The sequence below is a fragment of the Dipodomys ordii genome, unplaced genomic scaffold (assembly GCF_000151885.1).
Source record: "Dipodomys ordii isolate 6190 unplaced genomic scaffold, Dord_2.0 Scaffold100, whole genome shotgun sequence".
Lineage (NCBI taxonomy): Eukaryota > Metazoa > Chordata > Mammalia > Rodentia > Heteromyidae > Dipodomys > Dipodomys ordii.
Window position 1 is genome coordinate 2,046,270 of NW_012267316.1, and position 12,030 is coordinate 2,058,299.

Genomic DNA, 12,030 nt, shown 5'->3' on the forward strand with positions numbered 1-12,030 from the left:
TTTTTGAAGGCAAAAGCCTAAAATAGGCCACCTTTTCTTGCTTAAAGTGTTTAGTTTAGATCGTACTTTTCCCTTTAAAACAGCCTCAAGGAGATATGGCAGTGACGTGGAAGAGATGATGTTCTAGGATTTGGGGGAAGGGCTGATATAATGGGACTGTTCTTCAAATTTTTTTCTGAAAATCATAGTTTTCAGACTGAATATTTAATTTCTTTTGGTGTGGTAAAAGTATGAAGAACATTGTAGGTAAAATATTGACATCATCTAGGTGACAGGATTCATTTTCTCTATCTTATTAAATAGCAAGGAAATATTTAAGGTAAACAGTAAGTTTATATGAAAATGAAAGGAAAGCCATGAAAGAAATAGCTCCCAATGCATCTAGCAAGGAGCCCCAAAGAGGAGTCCAATGGAGTAGTCTCAGAGGGCAATTTTATAGTATGGAGCACCTCTTATATCTCCTCTCCTGGGTTTTGCACTGATTGCTTGAAAGCCTGAGAATGTGTGGCCCTGGATCTTTTCATTGGTTGAACAGACACTCAGGGCATTATCAGAAGAAAAAAAAATTGAATTTGAGCCCAAAGCACTATGGAAACAAGAAACACTATGATAGACACATGTTATCATCCACATATTATGTTTGCCACTTTTTATCCCTATCTACCTGAGAGTTGCCCTTTCTCTTTCTCTCAACACTGTACATACTTTAATCAACTGTGTGAAGCAAATAAGTTTCTCATGGTTGGTATCTAATTATGACACTGAAATGTCATCACAATTACATAGAAAATAAATTAATATTTTAGAGGTCTGTGCATAACTGTGAAACATTGAATACAAAAAGATGTTGGGTTATGTGCAGGTATATACAACTATATTAACTGAAATATGGCAGATTCAAGGGAAATCTCAAATGGTGTAATTCCTTAGAAAAGGAAAATCCAAGTTTAGCAAAATAAAACAGAGAGTGGGTCCTCTGCTCAAAAGAGTTGGTGTTGGGTTAAGGAAAGAGGTGGATAAATGAAGAGGAGAAGAGAGGGAGAAGATGGTCAAGAATCCAATGTATATCCTACAAAATTAAGAAGAGTAAGGGGAGAGGTGAATGAGAATGTTGAAAGGGGTGACATTGATCAAGATATATTGTATTCACAAACTGCTTTGTTAAATGGCACCTCCTTTGTACAACTACTTAAAGATAATACAAAATTAAAATGGATAATATGACAACAGAACAACTTGACAAAACCATCAGTACTTTGTTAGTGGTTTTGTCTGCTTCTGACTCAGAACCAATCAGAGAAAGCCTAGTATTGCCCACAACCAATCACAGAAGATGCTCACTTCTAATTAATCACTTCCAACTTCTCCATGCTAGCAGCTTCCAGTTCGAAAATATCTGACACTCTCCTTTTGTTTCCACCATAAGGCTTTCTCATTTTCTCCCCTGCCTAGAGTCTCTGCCAAACACAAATGACAGTGACTGTCTTCCTTTCTATAGCAAGCACTACATTGACAGCCTCTATTTGTTCTTAAATGGTATTCTTCACTTATTTTCTACAGTTCCCTTAAAATTTTGACTAGATAGTCAGTCCTATCCATTGCCACAGACCCCAGCCTTCACCAAGGTGCATTACCCAGAGATGTCATTTGCTGTGTATGGTAGGTGGAATCCAAATTGATTTAGTGAGTCTATCCTGGATCTGAGATCCACTCTTGCTACTGCAATCCCCAGGATTTCAATCCCAGTTGTTGAAGCCAAGTCCACATGGGATGAGTTTTCAGTTCTCAATAGCCAGCATTCACTTGAACAAACTTAAGTTACCAATAAATCTATAAAAGATAACTCCTGACTTGGTTTTGTGCCCTGAGAAGTAGTCTTTGATTCCATGAGTGTTCTCTAATATTCTGGCCCCGTAGAAGTCTAGATTGTCAGGTCCAAGTTTTAGGTTAACCCGTTGTCACAATGAGGGCCCATAAAATGAGATGTGTAAGTTTTATACACTGAGAGACTGTCTCCAACGTTCATGTGATTGCCTAAGCCTAAATGCTCTTCACTACCAAGCAAAACCTCTGCTTCTCTATGTTCTCCCTTCACAAGCCCCATCTTTCTAAATGCCTTAACTTTACCAATAATCATTTGGACCTTCACTGACTTCTCAGGAAAAGATTTGTTTTGAGCAAAAGTGGCCATTTAAGAGGCAATTAAGTCTTCCTTTTCAGCCATGCTTCTCCACCATGTATGGAGGGGGCAGCAGTTTTGTAAATAAACTTCTTTTCCTGTCTGAATAGCACAGTGGTGTTCTCTGCATCAGCTATTTAATGAAACCTACCTATTTAATATACCTTAAATATGGTGCCATGACTTGGATGGGGTTTTTGAGTTGGAAATATTAAAATTTCCTAACCACCCCTTTTCCAAACTGCCTTGAGACACCATGCGAGACTTTTCACCAATACCATTGCTGGCCTTCACATCCACGTCCACACCACTCCTCTACTCTGGTGAGTGAAACTACTCTCTACGGCTCTCTGTTGCTTAGTCTCTGTTCAGATGTGGCTCCATACCAGAGAGCTCCTATGGCCTTTAGCAAAAGGCCGGTCACCTCCAAAGCTGAGGACGCTTGATTTTGGGGGCTTGGTCATTTCTCTCTAGAGTGCTCTGGAGAAAGTCAGGATGCCGCTTCTGCCTGGTCAGCTCTCCTTCAGTCACCAGACTGACTCTCCTACACATTTAATGGGGTGCTGCAAATCACGCCCGAGCTGTGAAACCCCTTTGAAATGCCTCATGCACTCCCTGGAAAGCCAGAGCACCTAATTTTTATGTCATTCTCAGATGTAGACAGTTTTTGCCACTGCAATGGTAAATGGTCAGAAGTCTGTTTACTTTCAGGCTCTTTTTGCTCTCTCTACCAATCATATTCAACTTTCCCTATCTCTCCTTTTTTCTTTTCTACAACATTTTGGCTTGTGCCCTGAAGTGTGCGACACAGGCTGGGCCCTAGGGACCCCCCTCTAGGTTCCCTCTCAAAGGCTAGCCATTCTAGGTTTTTTTTGTGTTCTTTCAGAAATTCGCCATTTTGAGTTCACCATCTTGGCCACATGGTAGGTTAAGGATTGGGTCTCATCTGACTCTAAAACTTTCTCCAAGCTTACTACTCCACTTACTTCTGCAGCTCCCCTGTGAGGCACCCCATTTGTGGCCTCCCCAGTGAGGTACACCCCATTTTGCAGCCTCCCCTGAAAGGCCCTCCCCTCTTTTGTGGCCCCCCAAGCAAGGTGCACCCCCCCATTTGTCACCTCCCCAGTGAGGCCCTCCCCTCTGTGGCTGCTTCTGCAATGCCCCCTCCCTTGCGGGACCCCTTTTTTGCCTTTGTAGTAGGGGTAGAACCTGAAGCTCCATGTGTGCTAGAAGCAATGCACCCTCACTGTCAAAATCTTGCTCTCTCTAACATTGTCGATGTGACAGATTCACCATCTTAGCATGGTGGGAACTCAGCTGCTTTCACACCAACTCAATTATGCACCAACCTCAACTTGATTCTGTGTGTGCACGCCTATGTGTGTATGTCTGTGTCTATATAAGCTTGTCATCTGGCATTGTAATCAAGTTATTTTTTATTGTAAAAATACTGTACAGAGGGGTTACAGTTATATAAGCAAGGTAATGAGTCCATTTCCTAGAGAGCATTGTTACCCCCTCCTTTGTTTTTCCCCTACCATCCCTTTTTTCAATACCTCCCCACCTCTTCCCTCACTCCCCCCTCCCCCCACAAAGTTGTAAAGTTCATTTTCAACATACTGCCTTGTACATCTCATTGTTACAATGGGTTGTCCTGTATCCTTTTTTCAGCATTTTGTTATTTCCCTTCCCTTCCCCAAATTAGAAAAATGTATGTACAAGATGCAGGACACCAGAATCAAATACAGTGACAACAATATTAGTGAGTAAGCTAGACTCAAAGAAACATAGTCCCACAGTTTCCCTTATCTGCAATAACTAGCATATATCTAAGACAAGCAAAAGAGGTCAAAAGCTATGTACATATGACCATATAACCTGATGCTAAGTGAAATAAACCCCAAGATAGAAACACAAGAGATTTTGTCTTTCTTGTTGTTCTTTTTGATGTACTTATAATGTACTATGTGATTTTTTCCTTCTTTGTATGTTCTTCCCCCATGCTACTGTTATTTATATTAGAGAAGAAGTACAGTTGGAGGACATAGTTGTCACGTTTTGAATATTTACATGTAGCAAAACACTATGTAGTGCTGGTGGCTTATGCTGGAAATCCTAGCTACCCAGGAGGCTGAGTTCTGAGGATCACATTTGGAAACCAGCACAGGCAGGAAAGTGTGTGAGATGCTTCCAAAAAGCCAGAAGTATAGCTGTGACTCAAGTGGTAGAATGTTAGTCTTGAGCAAAAAAAGCTCAGGGACAGCACCTAGGCACTGAATTCAAACTCCAGGACTGAGAAGAAAGAAAGAAAGAAAGAAAGAAAGAAAGAAAGAAAGAAAGAAAGAAAGAAAGAAAGAAAGAAAGAAAGGCCACCATACAGCACATAACAGCCTACAAATACACACAACATTTTCTATTTAGGAGAAATCAATTTTAAGAAAATTAATTGCAAATAAAGCAAAGAAGAATTGCATAAAATCAAATGTATAAATGTCTACTTTAAATGCAGGAAATTAAGCACAAAGCAATCAGAAATGAGTAAATAACAACAAAACAGAAAACAGACAATATAAGAAATGAATTAATCTAAAAATCAACTCTTAGAAATTAGTAAAATTACCAAATCCTCAAGTAGACAAATCAAGATTAGTAAGAGGTCATCTTTCCAGATTCTGCAGATAACAAGAAAATTTGAATAGGGATACAGGTGGACCCATTGCAACTATGAGATGTACTAGTCTTTATGTCAAAAAATGAACTTTACAACTTTGACCTGGGGGTGGGGGGAGGAAGATGGGAAGGGATAGGAAGGGGAAACAAAGGAGGAGGCAATAATGCTTGATAAAAAAATGTACTCATTATCTTTCCCATGTAATTGTAACCCCTCTGTACGGTATTTTCACAATAAAAAAAGAAAAAGAAAATTTTAAAATAATATTAAATCTTAAATAAGATAGACAAGAACAAAGGAAATCATCAGTTACCAAAATTGTCACTACAAGAAATATGAAATATAGGCAGAGGAAGATGGCAGAGGAGAAGCTGGGGACTAAGCAAGCAGTCACGTAGACAGCAGTTTATGTTCCAGTGAAAAGTCCAAGGCTAGAGAGTCACACCAAGTGTGTCATCATAGCACAGAGAGTTTGACCAGAGAGGAAAAATCCAGGCAGCTTGGTTAAGGAGACCGATTGGAGCATTGCCGGTGTCAGTGGGGTGGCAGGGGCAGCTGCTACTGCATCTGCCATATCAACAGAGAGAACCCCAGACAAAGGCACCAGAGGTGCCAGCAAGAACTGACAAGGAGTGGAAATCCTCATCCTGCTTACCACAGAAAGTCACAGACAGTGGATGGCCTGGAAACCAAGGGAAAGGTGTGAGTACCCCACAAGACACCCTCACTCCTTGGAACAGCAGTGGGAAGGTAGTCCCTCCCGCCACCACCAGAGAAGAACACCATCTTTGATACTGACAAAGGCCTGGCCAGAGCAGCTATCCTGTAACTCAGGCCTTGGAAGAAGAAAATAGGAGCCATTCAACAGGTCAAAGGAACCTGACCTTCAGGGCTCAGCTCCACCCCAGGAGAAAGTTGCCCTTCAGAGGCAGAGGAACCTCTGTCCATGGAGGAGTGACTTTCTTCACTGAGTAAACAGAGCAATAGGCTGCCCCCACCCCACTGCAGCCCAGGCAGCAGACCCAGCTGCAGGAGGGTAAAAGAAAAACAATTGGAAACTCAGTAAACATAAATCCTGAGAATACCTCCATACTAGGCTGTGTGAGTGTCTCAGGAGCTAGTCCCTCAGGGAAAACATACTGATTGCTGACAGCCCTCAACCCTATCCTCAACCAAGCCCCCATACAGTAATTCCAAGCTAGAGGAAACAAGCCATCTCCCCATTTTGTGATACTCAAAGCAGATCACCCTCCCACTGAACTAGCCTGGGAGAAGGGTCATAAAGTCCCTGGTAAAGCAGAGCTTCGTTCTGCCTGCACAAACTGATTTAAAAAACCAATCAAGCCACAGGAAAACCAAACACCACAAGCAAATCAGAGACTCCACCAAGAGACTGGTTATGGAAACTGGAGAGACACAAGATTTCCCCTTCCTCCCAAAAAATCGAAGAACTCTTATTTCTACCAATTTTTTGTTAAGTTTTTTAAAAAATATTTTCTATATTTGCCTTTTTGCTTTACATAATTGCTGTTCTGTTCATCCTTATCTTAAATTAATAGACCTTATCCTTTTTTTTTTTGGTTGTGGGGTTTAAACTCTGGGCCTGGGCACTGTCTCTCAGCTTTTCAGCTCAAGGCAAGCACTCTACCACTTGAGCCACAGCTCTACTTCCTAGACCTTATCCTTCATTGTGTGCCTACTTAATTCAGATATCGATAACTCAACTCACAAACTCTCAGCCCTAACAACTTTAATTGTAGAATTATTTCTTTATACTTATATAATTTTAGGTGTTTAATTTTAATTTATTTATTTTTCCTTTTTCTTTTTTCTTTATCTCTCTTCTCCTTTCCTTCTATCCTTTTCCTCTCTCTGAATTTACATATTGGTTATATTCTCCCTCTCCCTTTCCCTCCCCACATTCCTCTAAACTTATTTTTGACTTACAATTTTCCCTAAAAACTATTAATTTCTGGTCTGCTGACTCCTTCTTTGATTTTCTTAGTCCACTGATCCCTAGTTGTTTGCTGTTGAACTAGATTGTATCTGTTGAACTAGATTGTATCTGTACTCATTTTGACTGTGTCAAACAAGCTGTGCAACTACGGAGCTCTGATTGATGCTCACTTAAAATAGTGTTCTAGTGTGGAATTGGTTATGCTTTCATACCCAAATGTGTAGAACAAGCTGGAGAAACACAAGAAAAATGGCAAGTCCAGATTTTCAACTCTCGCTCATGGTAATCAGGCAATAGAGCAGTTAATAAATAGCTCAGAGGATTCCCAAAATGCTCTACAAACATTACTGGTAAACATGCCGCATGCAAAGATTCAAAGCCAGCAAAGGACTCTGTGTGAGTGTGATAGGGAAATACGTGAGAGTGATGCGGCTAACCGAAGATTAATACAGGAATTTCATAAGTGGGATGGGACTAATTAAGGACTAATAGAGGAATTGCAAGAGCAGAAGGAGAATAAACAAAGATTAATAGAGGCATTCAGGGAATCCACAAACAGAAGGAATCCATGGAGGCCACAAAGGGAATGCTGAATGAAGCCCAACAAAGGAAAGAGAGTCCAATGAAACTATAAAAAATAAACTAAAGGATTTGGGAATAAACACTGAAAACCAAATTGAAGAGGTAAAGAAGTCCATACAAGAAGTCCATACATTTTTAAATATATATTTTTATTGTAAAGATACTGTACAGAGGGGTTACAGTTACATGAGCAAGGTAATGAGTCCATTTCCTATAGAGCATTGTTACCCCCTCCTTTGTTTCCCCCTTACTATCCCTTTTCTCAATACCTCTCCAACTCCTCCGTCCAGCTCCCCTCACCCCCCGCAAAGTTGTAAAGCTCATTTTCAACATACTGCCTTGTACATTTCATTGTCACAATGGGTCATCCTATACCCTTATTTAAGCATTTTGTTATTTCCCTTGCCCTCCCCAAATTAGAAAAATGTATATACAAGACGCAGGACACCAGAATCAAATATATTGGCAACAGGGGTTAAACCATGCAAGAAGAACATACAAAGAAACAAAAAAATGCATAGTACATTATAAGTACATTTAAAAAACAACAGAAAAGATTAAATCTCTGTGTCCCTATCTTGGGGTTCATTTCACTTAGCAACATCTTATATGGTTATATGTACACAGCTTTTGACCTTTCCTGCTTGTCCTAGACATATACTAGTTATTGAAGATAAGGGAAACTATGGGACTATGTTTCTTTGGGTCTGGCTTACTTCACTTAATATAATCTTTTCCAAGTTTTTCGATATCCTAACAAATGGGGTGATGTCATTCTTTCTGATGGAGGCATAGAATTCCAGTGTGTGTGTGTGTGTGTGTGTGTGCGTGTGTGTGTGTGTGTGTGTAGCACATTTTCTTGTTCCATTAATCTACTGAAGGGCATCTGGGTTGGTTCCTTATCTTAGCTTTGGTGACTAATGCAATAAACATAGATGTGCTGGTAGCTTTAGTATAGCCTTGTTTATGATCGCTTGGGTAAATGCCCGTAAGTGGGATTGCTGGGTAATAGGGGAGGTCTATCTGGAGTCTTTTGAGGAACCTCCATACTGCTTTCCAAAGTAGTTGAACAAGTTTACATTCCCACCAACAATGCAGAAGGGTTTCTTTTAGCCACATCCCTTCTAGCATCTGCTGTTATTAAATTTCTTGATTATAGCCATTCTAACTGGGGTGAGGTGCAATCTCAATGTTGTTTTGATTTACATTTCTTTTATGGCTAGAGAAGTTGAGCATTTCTTCATGTGTCTATTGGCCATTCTTATTTTCTCTTCAGAAAAGTCTCTCTTTAAGCTTTTAGCCCACTTATGAATCCAGCAGTTGTTTCTTTGAGAATTTGTTGCTGGGAGAGTTCAGTTTTTGAGTTCTAAGTGTATTTTAGATATAAGACCTTTGTCTCTTGTATGGCTAGTGAAGACCTCCCAATCTGTGGGCTCTCTATTGATTACAAGAAGCCTTTAGAACCTCAAATAGACCAGAACAGAACATCTCACCATCACATTGGAAGCTGTACAAGATCAATTGAGACCAAGGAAAGGATCATTAAAGTTGTCAGGGAGAAAAGATCAATCACTTATAAAGGGAAACCAATCAGAATAACTTCAGATTTCTCAGCAGAGACAATGAAAGCAAGAAGAGTCTGGAATGATGTATGTCACTCCCTAAAGACAAACAACTATCAATCAAGAATACTGTAGCTAGCTAAAATCTCCTTCATAATGGAAGATCAAATAAAAACCTTCCACAGCAAAGAACAATTGACACAATATATCTCTACCCAACCATCCCTACAAATGATACTTAAAGATGTCCTACACATAGAAAACCAACAAGAGCATGATGAAGGCCAAGAAACAGTCCCCAAACAGAGAATCCCAGAATCATTGGAAGCCAGTTGGGATAGCCACTGAGAAGGTGGATGACATGGTGGGAGCTACCAAAAACCTTTCAGTCCTAGCTCTCAATATTAATAGACTTAACTCTCCAATTAAGTGACATAGATTGTCTAGTTAAATCAAAAAGCAAGATCCTTTTATCTGCTGCCTTCAAGAGACACACCTTGCCCACAAAAACAAACATACCAAGCAGATGGCCCCCATTAAGAGGTAGGAGTAGCAATCCTAATATCAGATAAAACAGATTTCAAATTAAAATTAGTGAAAAAAGATAAAGAATGTCACTACATACAAATTAAGGGATCTCTCCTTCAGGAGGATATTACAATTCTAAATATCAATTCACCAAACAACAGAGCAGCCAAATTTATCCAAGAAGAACTACTTTCCCTCAAATCTCAATACATCCAAAGACATTAATTCTTGGGGACTTTAAGACACATCAACAAGAGCAAGGATAAGAACTACATGATTATCTCAATAGATGCAGAAAAAGCATTTGAAAAGATCCAACACCCCTTTATGATGAAAGCTCTGGAAAAACTAAGAATCCATGGAACATTCCTCAAGTATAATAAAAGCTGTGTATGACAAACCTACAGCCAGCATTATACTTAATGGTGAAAAGCTAAAGCCATTTCTTCTAAATTCAGGAATGAGACAAGGATGTCCACTGTGTACAATTTTCTTCAATTTAGTATTAGAATGCCTAGCTAGAACACTAACACAAGACACAAATATAAAGGAGATCCAAATAGAGAAAGATGAAGTAAACTCTCCCTCGTTGCAGATGACATGATCTTGTATTTAAAGAACCCCATGAACTCCACTACCAAGTTATTTGAGCTGATCTGTAACTTTGGCAAACTAGCAGGGTAAAAAATTAGCCCTCAAAAACAATGGCCTTTCTGTATGCCAATAATGAGGAGAGTGTGGCTGAAACCAGTCCTTTTGTAATAGCCCAACAAAAAATAAAATACCTAGGAGTTAACTGAACTAAAGAAGTGAAGGACCCCTATGATGAAAACTTTAAAAACCTGAAAAATGAAATTAAAGCACAACTAAGGAAGTGGAAAAGCCTCATTTGCTCCTGGATTGAGAGGATTAACATAGTGAAAATGGCAATACTGCCAAAGACTATCTACTAATTCAATGTGATACCTATCAATATCCCAACTTCATTCTTCAAGGAAATAGAAGAAGCAACCCCAAAATTCATATGGAACAACAAAAGACCCCAAATAGCTAAAACAATCCTTAGCAGAAAGAACAGTGCTGAAGGAATAGCAATACCAAATCTCAAGCTCTACTACAAAGCCATAGTACTCAAAACAGCTTGGTACTGGCACAAGAAAAGACCTGAAGATCAATGGAATAGAACTGAAGACCCAGAAATGAACCCATGGACCTATAGCCATCTAATCTTTGATAAGGGAGCTAAACTAACAGAATAGAAGAAAGACAGCCTCTTCAGTAAATAGTGCTGGCAAAATTGGTTAAACATCTGTAGAAAACTAAACTAGATCCTTATATATCACCTGCACCACAATCAACTCCAAATGTATGAAAGACCTCAAAGTCAAAGAAGATACCCTGAAAACATTACAGGAAGGAATAGGATAAACTCTCAGGCTCCTTGGCAGAGGTCAAAATTTTCTTAATAAAGACCCAGAAACACAACAAATCAAAGAAAGTTTGCACAAATGGGATTGCATGAAGCTTCAGAGCTTCTGCATGGTAAAGGGCATAGATAGCAAGATCAACTGAAAGCCCGTGGATTAGGAGAAGATCTTCACTAGCCATACAACAGACAAGGGTCTCATATCTAAAATATACCTGGAACTTAAAAAATTAAATCCCCCAACAACAAATTCTCAAATAACTGCCCGATTAATAAGTGGGCTAAAGACAAAAAGAGAGACTTCTCTGAAGAGGAAATAAGAATAGCTAATAGACACATGAAGAAATGCTCAACTTCTCTAGCCATAAAAAATATAAATCAAAACAACATTGAGATTGCACCTCACCCCAGTTAGAATGGCTATAATCAAGAACTCTAATAACAAGAGTTGCTAGAGGGGATGTGGCCAGAAGGGAACCCTACTGAATTGTTGGTGGGAGTGTAAACTTGTTCAACTACTTTGGAAAGCAGTATGGAGGTTCCTCAACAGACTCCACATAGAGCTCCCCTATTACCCAGCAATCCCACTTATGGGCATTTACCCAAATGATCATAAACAAGGCTATACTAAAGTTACCAGCACAACTATGAAGCAGCATTATTCACCATAGCTAAAATGGAACCAACCCAGATGCCCTTTAGGAGATTGAGAAAATATGATATCTATCAATCGAGCTATCGATAGATTGATCGATTGATAGATAGATATTGGAATTCTATGCCTCCATCAGAAAGAATGTCACCACCTCATTCGTCAGGAAATGGAAAGATTTGGAAAAAAATCATATTAAGCAAAGTAAGCCAGGCTCAAAGAAATGTAGATCCCTGGTTTCCCTTATTTACAATAACTACTATACGTCTAGGACAAGTAGAAAAGATCAAAAGCTATGCACTTATGACCATATAAGATGATGCTAAGTGAAATGGACCTCAAAATAGAGGCACAAGAGTTTTATCTTTGTTGCTTTTGTTTTTAATGTATTTATTATGTACTGTGTGATATTTTTATTTCTTTGTTATGTTCTTCCTGCATGGTATAACCCCTGTTTTCACTGTATTTGATTC